Here is a 15,385-nt window from a genome sequence, read left to right as displayed (position 1 = left end):
AAATAAATAACTAATCTATATTATTATTTTAATATATTAAAAAATAAAAAAAAATCCATTCTCTCTCTACACACACAAACTGTTTAATTTTTTACTCAAATGAAAGACATTACTAAATATTTTAGAATTAATCTAATTTTCTTTAAAATACATTATTTTAAAAAAAATTCTATTGGTCCATGAGCAGTGACGGATCCAGAGATTTGAGCACAAATTTAAGTGAATATATGTATAGTTAATTACAAAATTTGAAAAATTTAAAATTATGTTAAAGATATTTGACAGTCAATTAATGCTAATCATTCCGAACTAAAAACCAAAATAATATTTTAAAAGAAAACTTTAATTTAGTAATGTCTTTCGCTTGAGTAAAAAATTAATCTGTTTATGTGTCATAGAGAATAGATTTTTTGAATTTTTTAATATATTAAAATAATAATATAGATTAATTATGTATTTTTTTAATTATCAAAATTACCAGATTTTGACATGTGGCATTGACATCCAAAATTAACGGCTGGGTAGTGACGGAGACACAAAAAGTCAACATTAAGTATTTATCCCGCGACTTTTAGACAATAGGTATATAAGTGCAACAAACCCGCAAACATCAGGTATTTATGCCGCCATTTTCTCTTTTTTTGTCTCATTTACTTTTACGCACAACTTTATATTTTCCATCTATTTCATCAGAACATATTGTCGAATACATTGACTCTACATTGTATGTGACATTTTGTCTCTGACTAAACATAATTTCAATATTATTTAATAAGAATATCTAGGAGATATTCTATATTATTTAGTTACATGAATAATATATTCTTATATGAGAAGTAATTAAATATTAGATGTGATCTGAATATTTATTTATTATAATATCTTGGAGGTATTTGATTCATTCTATTAATTGAATAATATTTCATATTAATTAGAAAAAGATCAAAATAAAATCAGGAAAGTGACTATTTCTGTTTAACCTAAACATTGCAAGTTCAAAAGCTATAAATAGGGGACCTAGGTTTGAGGAAAAAATGCCCTACACACACTTTTACACTTATGGAAACGTACAGTCCCTCCTCATAACTGTGGTCAAAATTCCTCTCTCCCAATTTGAGATCATTCGTTTATTAGACTTCCCGAAAGAGTTAAAAAAATTCGGGAGATAAATTTATTTTGACACCTTGTCGGAGTAGTTGTGAGGTAAGATAGTTGGCCCACGCCTTGGTCCTTGTGACTTCGGAGTACAACTTAACATTTATAGGCGGAACTTTTTTATTTATCGGAAGATTTGGTGACGATCCACAACGAAGAACGCGGGAAGTTAGAATTATTTTGACACCTTGTCGGAGTAGTTGTGAGGCAAGATAGTTGACCCACACCTTGGTCCTTGTGACTTCGGAGTACAACTTGGAAGACTTGGTGACGATCCACAACGAAGAACGCGGGGATTTTGAAGATCTTTATGATTGTCAACCGATGTGGAACTTCAAATAGCGGAATTGCATGTTAGTTATTATAAATCCTTCTATTTTGTTATGCTTGTTGGTTTTTTATTAGTAGCTCCGCGATATTATAATTAAAAACTAGATTTGTTGTTCGTATTTCCATATAATATAAATCTTTTAACATTCTTCTATTCTGCTTTAGTGAATCACGATAATTCCCAACAGCAAGTATCAAAGTTTAAATTGTTTCTATTTAATTTTGTCTACGATTTATATGAACTCATGTATGTGATATATGATATGTGTGGCTCTTGGTTTGACCAATTGTGATTATTATAATTTTGTTAAACACGAAATGCAAAGAGTATAGGATTTTTTAATTTTTTTATGCAAATATATTATTGTTCTAACTCAAAGAATGGGCCGAATTTTTTAAATAAAAGGAAGTTAAACATCATGAGCTCAACTTTGAAAAGTCCTTCACGATACGTGAGACGAGATCGATGAAGGAGATCGAGCTCGTTAACTCTTGGTCGAGAATAAGACGTGAAGAATGTTGAGCTCCTCATCTCGGCGTGACAAAGGATGAGACAATAAGCCGGGTCTTGCGATCCAGCGCGGCACGCTAGAGGCCACAGGAAGCCGGGGTTTGTGACCCGGCGCGACGTGCCCTTTTGACGTTTGCGAGTCTGGTGACTAGTTCGGTGCGGCGCGGATAAAAGGAGCGACCGAGGCTCCGAGCCAGTCGTGTGGAGTGGCTGGGCCATGTAGCTCATGGTAGAAATATGGGACCTAGGATTGAGGGGAAAATTTCCAACACTCTTTTTCACTGTTGGAAAACGTGCAGTCAGTCCCCATAAGTGTGGTTGAAATTCATCTCTCCCGGTTTAAGATAATTCGCCCATTGCACTTCCCGAAAGACTAAAGATTATTCTGACGCATTGTCGTAGTAATTGTGAGACAAGATAGTTGGTCCACGTCTTGATCGTTGTGCATCTGATGAATGGTTTGGAAGACTTCATATCGATCAACAACGAAGAACGGTTGTAGAATCTTTTGGAATGGAAGATTCTACAGCGACACTAAATCGTTGTAGAAATTTTTTACGAAGTTTGTGTTTTTTTTTTTTTTTTTTTTTTTTTTGTAGAATCCAATTTTTGCAGGGAAGAGTGACTTTGATGTCTCACCTGTAATATTTAATAAGTAATGGACCATTTTCGTTATTATTGTTAAACAATACCATGTATAGCTGTAAACGAGTTTCTTACCTTTTTAAGCTTATTAACGCTTACTCGTGGAATTGATGTTAGCAAGCTAAGGTTTTAATGATACATGCACATACAGTAAATCTTTTACAACAATTTTTTAGTAGCTAAAAAGTAAATGATCCAGAGTACTAGATATAATCCCAAAAATCATGTATAAAACAGTAGGGTTCATGGGATGAACAAAGTATGAAAATGTTTTAATATCAGTCTACGTAGTTGTTGTATAAAGAGTATTTATAGGCTTTCTTTTTCTCATAAATCCCTAGCTGGCCAACGAGATTTCTCTAAGATTGCTCACTGTTTCTTTCCATGTATCAAGAAATTTGTCGTTAGTTGCAGTAGAGTACATTTGTTTAATTTTATATAATCTCATGATCTTGAACTGCGGATTATAAATACGGATTTTAATGACCGCTTTTGTATTATATATAAATACGGAGTTAGCCTAAATGCAAAGTATGTCGACAAAAATAACAAAATATATCTTCCTCATTAGATTTCCAATTTCTTGGATTGTTTAGGTGATATATACTTATTTGAGTACATCTATCATTCCTTCGTACTAGCAACAGAATAAAAATAAAATAAAATAAAATCTAGTACGAATTTTGAACAAACAAATGTAAATTAGTCATAGTAATACGAAGTAATATATTATATACATTTATAAGGGTGGGGGAATAGATAATGAATTTTCAAATTGAATGTAGTAAAATGAGATGACGAAGAAAAAGTTGGGCAAGTGTATCAGGTAACGTATCGGTGCAAATACAATAAAAGGATGTGATGAGTAGAAGTAGGTCTAGGACCACACTTCCCCCAATGAACCACCCATCATGTGCCCTTCTGATCCCACTACATTGTCTTGTCTTTTGGGGTTGTGTTTAGTAGGATTTAAATCTAAAATATCATGTGCGTACGTATAAATTTCAGCCGTACGTGTCAAGAGTAAGACTACGTAGTTTAGTTGAGCCTGTTCCACATGAACGATATAGTTTGCATACTTGCATGTCTTGTTTGAAAGTGGAACGTGGAAACGGTCTTCTTTAATGGCGGGATTAGTAGAAGAACAAGCTAAATCTGGACTAACATTTGATATGTAGTCATTGCTAGTATGTTTTTTTCAATCAACACTCGAAAACACGTAGCGTGAACGGACCCGATCATATGTCTCATCTTGAAAGGGTCCCTAAGTAGCTTTTCTAGAGTTCGGAAGGTCGAGGAAAATTGGGATAAGAACCAGAATGATCGAGAGTTCCGGAAGACCTTCAAATTATGACAAAATGAGAGGAATCAACTCCTTATTAAGATGAGAAAAGAGCACTTTGGACTTGAACCTGTAACGCCCATTAATCCACAGTTCTAGCGAAAGGTTAGAGAATGGTGGTGGAATCCGCTTTTATAGAAGCCAAGAGAAATATAAAACACTTCACAAGTATTGGCCATAAAGGTCCTTCGATCTTTGATTCTTAGGAGGAATTTGAGTGTGGTGAAATATTTATCTTATTCAGTGAAGTACATGATAATTAGATTTATCAAGTTCTTTGACACTTTTAGAAAAATGGAATGTAATTTGACTTGATTTTAGCCTTAGTTTGTGAAAGAAAATATTTGAGAGAGAGTGAATAATGTTTCTTCTTCCATTCTAGAGAGCTAGAAAGTTCATCATTCATCTTTTGTGCTTTTTTGGGGTGAGAGAGATGAGATGAGTTGAGAGAAAATTGCTTCTCTTTTTCTTGTGATGTTGTATGAGTGGGGTGTTCCTTTTTCTTTTTTTCTTTCTTTATCTCAAATGTGTTTGTGAGAGAAAAATCAAGAGAGAAAAATGAGAGAATAATTTGACATGGGTTTGCCGTGGGTGAGAGAAAATTAAGAGAGAAATGTCAAGATAGTGAGGTATTTATAGTATTTTTGAGGTTTAATTTTGGTGGGATATGAGTTTTGGTGGGCCGAGTCGAAATAAGCCCTAAAAATCCTCTCACATGTGACTTTGGGCGAGGAGAAATAATTCTGGGCGAGTGAAATTGGAACTGGACGGGTAGAAACACTACTACAAAATTGGGATTCTACAACGCTTAAAAACAGTTGTAGAATGATTCTACAACGCTTATTAAGCGTTGTAGAAGCTTCTACAACGCTTAGATATCCGTTGTAGAAGCTTGGCTTCTACAACGCTTACACATCCGTTGTAGAAGCTTCTACAACGATAGAGTTCCATTGTCCAATTTTAAAAAATTCTAGAATTCTCGCCGCGGCGATGTATATTTCTCGCCGCGGTGAGATATTCTACAACGGATAAGATATCCGTTGTAGAAGTATCTCGCCGCGGCGAGAAATATACATCGCCGCGGCGAGAAATATCTGGGTTCTACCCCAATTCTCCTCGCGGCGATGTGTATTTTGAGGTCGTCTTCTAGTTTTTCTTTTACCGTTACTGCTACAACTAGTAGTAATGGATGACGTGAAATCTAAGAACCACAATTTCAACTAAATATCAAATGCAAACTCAATTCCAACAAAAGTATCAAACAAATATGATGTTTCAACCTAAATTATATCAATCCATACTCTCAATTCCAAACAAACACTTATTTTCAACCTAAATTATACATAATTCTCAACCAAAAACTAACCCGGAGTGTAGATGTGGAGCATGGAGGCGTGGAAGAAAGAGAGAGTCGGAGTTGTCGCCGGAGATGCCTAGGCTTGTGTGAGTTTGACGTGGTGGAGGAGTTTATGGGTTTGTGGTTGTGGCTTTTGTTGGTTTGAGGTTTGGGTTTTGTGGGGACGGAGAAGAATAGTGAGGGCGGAGAGAGAGTAAGGGAGAAAAGAAGAGAGCGAGGGCGGAGAGAGAGAAAAGTGAGGGCGGAGAGAGAAAGAGAAGTGAAGGCGGAGAGAGGGTGAGGGCGGAGAAGAAGAGTGACGGCGGAGAGAGAGAGAGAGCGAGAGAGAGGGTGGAGAAGAAGAATGAAGAACAATGAAGAATGAAGAAGAAGAAGAAGAAGAATAATGAAGAATGAAGAAGAAAAATTGACTAAGTCTGAAATTCGGGCGGGCTTTTTGAAAAAATTTAAATTTTTAAGTTTTAAAACGCTTCTACAACGCTTAGAGTAAGCGTTGTAGAACTCTCGCCGCAGCGAAGACTATTTCTCGCCGCGGCGAGGCTACTGAAAAGTAAGCCCAGAATTTTCTCGCCGCGGCGAGAGATAGCCTTCGCCGCGGCACGAAAATCTTATCCAAAAAATGCTTTCTGGAACTCTTCTCGCCGCGGCGAGAATCCTTCTTCGCCGCGGCAAGAACCTTCTACAACGGATAGATATCCGTTGTAGAAGGTTCTCACCGCGGCGAAGAAGGATTCTCGCCGCAGCGAGGTCCATTAAATTTCACTAATCCTACAACGCTTAGATTATCCGTTGTAGAAAGTTCTCGCCGTGGCGAGAAAAACACATCGCCGCGGCGAGGCTTCTACAACGGATAGTCTAAGCGTTGTGGGAGATCTGAAATATGGTGAAATTCTACAACGCTTATAGTAAGTGTTGTAGAAACACCAAGCTTTTACAACGCTTAGCCATAAGCGTTGTAGAAACAGCAAGCTTCTACAACGCTTAGCCATAACCGTTGTAGAAACACCAAGCTTCTACAACGCTTAGCCATAAGCGTTGTAGAAGCACCCAGTTTCTATAACGCTTATTTTAAGTGTTGTAGAATCTCCAGTTTCTACAACACTTAGCCGTAAGCGTTGTAGAATATGGGTTGTAGAATCCAACATTTGTAGTAGTGAAATAGAGTTGGGTGGCTTTATGGCGAGTTGGACCATAAATAGGCGAGCAGGCCCATTATGGTGGGAAGGAAGAAGCCAGACGGGAAGGACAGATAGGCTGGGAGAGATTGCGCTGGTAAGCCTGTTGTGGGCTTTTGTTTTGGAGCATTTCCATTTTTTTTTTTTGGCAAATTTGGGCCTAACATTCATCTTAGAGAAATTGGAGAAATATAGAGTTTTTTGGTTTTTGGCAAATTTGGGCCTAACAATTCAATGATTTGGACCAAAATATAGAGTTTCTTGTTTTTGACACTTTTAGTAGTTGCTTAAGTGAGCAAGTACATATTTGCCCTTCTTCATCATTCTTCACGTTATCTTCTTCTTCTTCTCTCCTCACCCACGCGACATTGGAGAGCAAACAGAGCAAGGAAAAAAAAAATTCCAGACCACATCATCCAAGCTCTCTTCTCGGCCGGCCACCCAAAATCATCACCACCACCTTTCCTCGCCTTCCTTCTTCCTTTCCTATTCCCGCGCGCCACCACCGAGTCTCCTCCATCGCGCGACTCACAGCCACCGATCCTCTACCGCGCGCGCGCCGGCCGAGAGAAGGGAGAACGCCGCTGCCGCCGAGGCCCAGCTTGGACGTGCACCTCGACCACTTCGATCATCTTCTCCTTGCTTAGCTATCTCGCATGGATCGCTGCCAATGAACGAGCCCAAGCGCGCGACCACCGAGTCTCCTCGAGCGCTCAACCGCTGTGAAGTGTGCGCCGCCGCGAGCTAGGAGAAACGCTTGGAGGGAGAGAGAGCTTGTGGAGGAAGCCGGATTTCAGGAACATAGAGAGGTGAGGAGATTTCTTCAGATTGGAATCCATGTTGATTAGGGTTAGGTTTTCATTTGGGGGTTTTGGTTGTGAACGTGTTTTGATGATTTTAGTTGAAGATTTGAATTGCTTTCGGTGATGATTCTTCTGGTTATGGGTTTGTTCTTGGTTTTGGACGAGTGTTGTTTTGGATTGGGTCTTGGCCGTGAGCTTGGTTTGCTTGTGTGTTTTTGGCCGTGAGCTTGGTTTGCTTGTTTTTGGTCGTGTTATACGTTTTGGTCGTGTGGTTCTTTTGGCTGGGAATTCTGAAATGTGTTGTTGTTGTTGTTGTTGTTTAGTGTCTTGTGATAGAAAATCTGAGCCTCGGGAGTTCTTTGTGTTTTAGTTGATGAATCGCTCAGTTTAATTTGGTGATTGATTTAGAAAATGGATTTGGGAGTTGAGATTTTAATCGAGATTTGATTTGAGATTTGATATTTCGTTCGGGCTCGGGTTTCTGTTAGTTAATTCTGAGATTGAAATGTGGTTTTTATGACGAGTTAAGTAATTTAGAAATTGACTCGATGTTCATTTTTGAATATCACAGCTTAGTCGCAGATCAAGTCAAAGCGAGCGAAAATCGGCGGAAACTGAGCACATCGAAGCCGAAGAGTAGTGAATTCAGAAAAAGATTTTAAAGCTCGATCTCACTCGTGAGTCGTTTATCGCTTTATAGCGTTAGACTCGAGTTTTAATTTTTGGATTTGAGATTGTATTCAAGGATTATTAATTATTTATTTAAGAATGTTCGAGAATTTAAATTATGGTTAATTAATTCATAATTCTCGATTTGTATGATATTTCGGATTATTCATTTAATTTATTTAAGACTCGTTAAATTCTCGAACCCCTGAACCGACTCGTTGTGAATCCCGATAACGAACCTTAAGCTCGTCAGCTTCTCCCGAATCATTGACTAATGAGATTTCAACTTCAGGTTTTAGTTTCTCGACGCTTCAGGACGTGTTAACGCTTCAGGACATGTAGAGTCTCGGGAAGTGTTAACGCTTCAGGACGTGTTAACGAACCTAAAACTGCTATATATTTTGGTTTATATTTTTGTATGGTTTTGTTTTGATATGGTTGCGTCTATAGTTGTGGACCGATTGTAAACAGTAGATATCTACAATCACCACAATTGTAGTCATCAATATCTACAATCACTAAAATTGTAGACATCAATGTCTACAATTTGAACAACTATTGTCATTTATGTTTAGGAATTAAAGACGTAAAAAAGGCATAAATTACTGAAATTGTAACATATAATTAGTCATTCATCCATTACTGAAATACACTCCAAGTTCCAAAAAGACATATAATTAGTCATTAAACTATAATAATTGAAATTAGTTCCAAAAACACATACAACTATAATAATTCATCCATTCCTCTCGGACAAAGGAACTGGACTGTTGCATGTAGTCCGATTGTGACCAACTTCTCAACATCGCGAACACTTCCTAAGAATAGGCTCTTCCCCTTGAGAAGGTATCCGTCTCTTCTTCGATCTACCGGCGGCACGTGATCTGTGTGTCTGAGGCTTGTCTCTCATTTATACGAAAAATATGTTCACTTTCAAACCTAAATAAGAAAATTCAAAAATCAGAATAACTTTAGATTGATATGTATAATTGTAATAAAAAATTTCATAAACTGTAGACTTATAAGTCTACAGTTAACAACAATTGTAGATATCGACGTCTACAGTTGTAGTAACTGTAGACTTATAATATCTACAATTGTTTTAACTGACATTCCTGCATAGTAAAAACGCATATCTGATTGTTATTATCGTGTATGAAAAAAAATTAAATGTCTACAATGAGACTATTTGTATATATGTATATCTACAATTACACCAATTGTAGATATACATGTCTATAATTCTTGTAATTGTAGACATATAGGTCTACACCTTTAGCTGTAGTAGACGTAGCTGAAGTTGTAGACCTATATGTCTACAATTACAAGAATTGTAGACATGTATATCTACAATTACAATAACGACGTATAACAGGGACATTCTACAATTTCAGAGACTGTAGACATGTATGTATACAATTCAAGAACGCAAAAAAAAAACTCAAACGTCCAAAAGCACGAAGAACAACACACAAACAAACCCAGCAACAAACAACACAGAGACGGGGGTAATGGCACCAACAAACCCAGAACGACACAGACCTAAAACCCAAACAACAAGTGCACGAAAACAAAGAGTGAACGACGAAAAAGAAGCTTTCTTTTAAGATGCACGATGATGACGTTGAACAAACATGCTCTTCGAAACCCAGAAACTCGGAAACCCGACGAGGATGAACGAAAACCCAGAAACAAAAAGAGAGGAGAGAAGACGACGACGACGATGAAGGAAAGAAGCTTACTTTTAGACGACGAGGAGGTCGCCGAGAGCTTAGCTTCACTTCAGAGACACACACAGCTCATAGAGGAATTTCAAACGTCCTTCACACGCAGAGAAAAGAGAGATGAGAGAGAGAGCTGTGAATGACACAATAAACAAGATGTACTAAAATTCTTATTGAGCAAGTTTTGGTTTAGGGCTTGAATGAACAAAATTAAATTTTAAAGGGCAACCCGGGTATCAAAATATTATCTCTCCTCAAAACGCTACTAAAAGTGTCCAAAATTAGGCTACAATATATTTGGTCCAAACTACTGAAATGAGTAGTAGAATCGGCCATTTCCCTAGAAATAATCAATTCAAAATAATGTACAAACAGTTTGTTATACGTAGTTAATTATATATGATGTTTTTTTTGCTATGTATGGTTTTTTCGCTGAGAGTAATAATGCCTTGTTATAATACTACATATTTCTAATTCAAAATAAAATAATACTTATTTTCTAATTTTTGGGTTTTGACAAATTTGGGCTTAACAGTTTCTCGTGCAACTTATACCACAAAATTTGTCATGACCCACGAGCGTCAGTTTGCCGACGACTGATCGACTCCAGATCATACGTAGCTCATAATATAATAATACATATTAAATAAAATAACGCGGAAGGTTTATATATTAAAGTAGTTTGTGAAAGTTCGGGAAAAAAATGTTTGCTTTTAATAAAGCTTGAGTCTTATATATAGTGGCTCATATACATATACGCTTCGGAATGCTTTAACAAATAAAACTAATCCCTAGTTTGTGAGACCCCATAACCCATAGGTCAAGGCGATAAACGCTCGATCTCGGTTTTCAACTCCGATTCCCGCTTACGAGCTTTTCCCTTATCTACATTATCAAGGGTCATAAAGCTATGAGTTGAATAACTCAGTAAGTGAGAGTCTATCTAGAAAAGAAAATAAAATAAATCTCATGTGACGTCCAAACAAGCATATAAGAATGTAGAATGCAAATCTAACTATTTTTAGAGCATGAAAAATGTGTACACACTCTAAATAGTATGTACTTGCCGTTCCGCAAGGTTACACACATCCCCTACTATAACCCTCGGGACAACAATAGAACAGCTTTACACTTTGAGCAACAGCCTTCTGGCAGCTCATGCGATAAATTCAATCGTTCGATTGTCTTAGTGTGGGCTCGTTTGAGACCGTGAAGGATCTGATTTTGATCATATCATTGATTTTGACCATGAGAGTTGGGATTTTTGGAGTTGTAGTGGCTAAGAGACTCAATCACGGGGATCAGGTGACCCAAAGCCACAAGGGCTAGGATTTTCAGAGCCATGGGACTAAGCGACCCGATCACGGTGATCTGGCGTCAAAAATCACATTGGACGATGAGGTTTTTGAGCCACGGGGGCTAAGAAACCCGATCACAATGATCGGGCGATCCAAAACCACAAGGGTTGGTGTCTTTGGAGCCACGAGGGCTAAGCAACCCGATCATGGGGATTAAGGTACCTAAAACCACAGGGGTTGGGGTTTTCGGAGCCATAATGGCTAAGCGACCTGATCACGAAGATCAGGCGATCCATAACCATGAAGGTTGGGGTTTTCAGAGACACGGGGCTATGCAATCCAATCACGAGGATCAGACGACCTAAAACCACGGGGTTGGGATTTTTGGAGCCACAGGGGCTAAGTGACCCAATCCCGGGATTTCAGCAATAGAACCACATGGATTGAGATTTTCTAAACCAGGGGGCTAAGCAGCACGAACATAGGGATCACTTTTGACCAAGAACCACGAGGGTTGTGATTTTTAGTGCCCCGATGGTTAAGCGACCCAATCACGGGGATCGAGCGACCCAGTACCACAGGGGTTGACATTTTTGGAGATCGCATTAGAGGCAATAAAAGGGTTGTTTTTCATAAAAGTATTTCCACTGGGTGGATTACAAAAAGTTTTCCTCCGTGGGGATAACGTATGGTGGGATAGAAAAAGGTGGTGATCAAAAGGAAAGCATGTGGGATTCGGCCGTTGATGCGAATCTCGCTCTTGTCCTGGTGGTTTCGTGTTTTAGGTGACAACGTTGAGAATGGCTTTTTTCCTTTGAGTCTCGTTCTCGTCGTTCTTCTTGTCGATTGTTGTGGCTTGTTGAGTTGCTGACCATGTTGAAATAAACTCTTTCAGTTCCCTTCATTGGATTAGGGACTCGATCTTTTTTTTAGATAGATGCATTAAGAGGTTGTATACCCATAATACTGGTGAAGCTTGCAATACTTGGTCCGGTCTTGCCTGGTGGGTCCCTCTTTAAGGCGTGAATACGATGAACTTGTCGCGTGCCGGCTCAAGGATCCTCTCAAGCGCGAGTGTTCAACGGAGTAAAATTCGTGTGGTCTCGAATGTTTTCCACTAATAGGCGCTTTGAGTCGGTTTGGGGATGTCTTGTGGTGTCGACACGCACCTTCTTCCGCTTGTAGTTATTCGACTCATCGTCTTCTCTTTGGTGGTGTCCTTGGTAGCTTGTCCTTCGGATTTTGACAAACTTTTCCAGTGTGATATACTTTCTAGCCCGGGGCGTGATCTTGAACATCGTCTTTTGTTCCTTTTTTATCAAGGAGTTGAGAAAGTCGCCGAGTAGGAATCCATCGAGAATGGCCGAGATGGCATCGCCGTCTCCAAACTTGTCTACTTTCTGTGACTCCTTGATGAGTCATGACAAATATTCCCTTCTCATCTGCCTGATCGTTTGAAGGTTGATCTTTACCAGCTTCCTCTCTCTAGAGCCGTTGAAGCGGGAGATAAAGTTATGTTGCATCTTCTCGAAAGATCAAATAGTCTCGAGCCTTAGCTTGAAGAACCATTGGTAGGCTGGATCGCTCAGGGTAAGGCAGAATACCTGACATATGATCTATGGTGATTGTCTCCACACTCTCATCCACATCTGATACTGTTTAATGCGGCATAGTGGGTCGACTTTTCCGTCATAGGCAGGAATGCATGGTAGAAGGAAGTTGCACGCAAAATCCTCTGTGAGGATATCTGCGGTGAAGGGCAAAACAACGGCTTTCATCATGTTACACACATTGGGCGTTAAGGTTTTGGCTGCTCTAATGCCTCGTACCTCATCCCTCAGTTCTTCAAAGAGGCTCATCATATCCGTGTTGTCGGTGGTGGTTTCCGCGGGGGCAAGTCTTGTTGTGCGTCTTCTCTCATTAGATGTTTCTTCGAGAGGCGTGATGTATGGTGGAGTCGGATTTTTCGGGATTGGTCCCGTTCCCGCTCAAGGGTTTGCTGGTTCGAGATGGGGAGGATTCCGTGAAACCTCCCATTGAACGTTGAGTTGTTACCTCTTGTCCTCGTCATGATGGGGCGCGGGTCTCAGGTCATGGGTGTGTCTCAGTGGCGCGAACATTCTAGCATCGCCGATATCCACCAAGTCTTCTATGTGGCCACGACAGTCGAAGACGGATGGACGCAAATGATCCGTTCGACATTCGGAAAAGAGCGAGAGCTCCATGAAGAGGTTGAGTAGTTTTGTGGCCTTGGGCGGACCTCGCTGCGTCGGTGATTTTCACGAACTCCTCGCGCCCCTAAGAGGTAGTTTTGGCCAATGTATTGAATGCTCAGATTGGAGGCGTCGCCGCTCTCCTCTTGATGGAACCTTGCTCCGAGTCTTGAATCTCGGGTCTCAACAGGATATACTATGGTGCGTCTTGCTCATTGAAGACATCGCCTATAAGGGCACCTTGTCTTCGGATCTCGTGACAACACCAACGAGACGAAAGATACTCATCTCGATTCATTCCATTTGTGCGTCTTGGTCGTCTTGACCGGGTGCAGGGAGAGCCTCATCTCGAGGGGCATCATTCTCCTGGGCTTGGCGGGCTCGAGCCCGAGTGTTGAATGTGACGCTTCTCACCGGAGGGGCGCCACCCTCGAAGATGGCTAGGTGGCTAGCCATTTGTTGTTGGTGAATCTTGTGGTCTTATGTGGAGGAAATGAGTTTATCGGCGTAGAGCTCATTGAAGGAATCGTTGATAAGGGCACCTTGTTTTTCGAGTCTTGCGACAACACCAGGGAGATGTAAGATACTCGTCACGATTTTTTCTATTCGCGCGTCTCGGTAGTCTCGAACGGGTGCAGGGAGATCCTCATCTCGAGAGGCGTCATTCTCTTGGGCTTGGACCAACCTTGGTGATGGCTAGGTGGCTAGCCATTTGTTGTTGGTTAATCTTGTGGTCTTTTGCGGATGAAATGAATTTGCTTGTGGGCTTTTTTCAAGTTTGGGCTTATTCAAATGGACTGGGCTTATGGGTCTTTTTAATTCCTCGAGGTCAAGGAATATTTTGAAGGGGAGAGGAATTGCAATGGGGTGAAATGCTACAACATTTTCTTCAGTTAAAAAGCCTAAAATAATTCTTTTTTTTTTTTATTCGTTTATGTTTATTCTAGAATATTCTATTGTGCGTATATAAACGGCAATCTGTAATGGAATGAATGGAAAAATGAAAATACTAACAAACTTTTAGTTACACTTTTTATATCGATGACTATAGCATAATGATATTGATTTAAAGTCTACAATGAAAAATAATTAAAGGTGGAAGAATCATTTTAATTTCTCGAAGTTACGTGACCATATTTTTGCTTAAACCTAAATTTTCAAAATACCTAACCAAATAATTTTATTTCAACAAGACCTATATATACACATTTTTTTTCCTTTTTTTTAATGCCATTTTAGTGTTTGTTTTTATTGTTTACAATTTTATTTAGTTTTTATTTATTTATTATTTTTTATGTTTGTTTACCGTTTCGTTTAGAATACGGGAAACTTGTTCGAAACTTTAAAAGTACAGTTTGTATGAAAGGTTTGAAAATACGATATATTCTTAAAATTACCATTTTTGAATGAGATATTTGTATAACTCTCCTATGACGGGTATACATCTAAATGTACATAGGCCGAAAAATTATCTGAGTTGTTGTTGTTTTTTTTTTTTTTTTTTTTTTAAATGTAACGTTTCCAAAATAGTGAATGTTTGAAATCCTTTCGCCTGTAGTATTTTGTTAATGGTAAATAGTCATTTTTCTAATAAATAAATTACTGTAAAGAAATTTAAATTAATAAAGCCCAAAATTAAAATGAAATTATAGAAAATACATAAATATAAAAAAATGACTTTTTTTGTATGAAACGGCCATTGAACTTAGTGTTTAGCAAAATAGCCAAGGTTTAATAAGGTAGTGCATTTAAGCCACTTATAATGTAAATATACTAATATACCCTTAATTATTTTTAAAAAAATTAATCTAAGTTTCCAAAATCTTAATCCACCACGGCACTTTCTGTATTAATCCAATATTCGATAAATCAGAAGAAGAAGAAGAAGATGTCAAAAAATTAATCTTCCTTTCAAAATATTTAATCCACTATTTGATAAACCAGAAAGAAGAAAAAGAAGACGAAGATGTCAAAAAATTTAATCATGTTTTCCAAAAATTTAATCCACTGTTCGATAAATTAGAAGTAGAAAAAGAAGAAGGTGTCAAAAAAATTTAATCCTGTTTTCCAAAAATTTAATCCAGGTTCGATAAAACAGAAGAAGAAAAAAAGAAAAAGAAGAAGAAGAAGAAAGTGACAGTGATGTTGATGACAGTGCGACGA

The sequence above is a fragment of the Urtica dioica genome, chromosome 2 (assembly GCF_054948205.1).
Source record: "Urtica dioica subsp. dioica isolate 48M chromosome 2, U.dioica_male_clone48M_v1_H2, whole genome shotgun sequence".
Lineage (NCBI taxonomy): Eukaryota > Viridiplantae > Streptophyta > Magnoliopsida > Rosales > Urticaceae > Urtica > Urtica dioica.
This window is presented reverse-complemented; position numbering follows the sequence as displayed.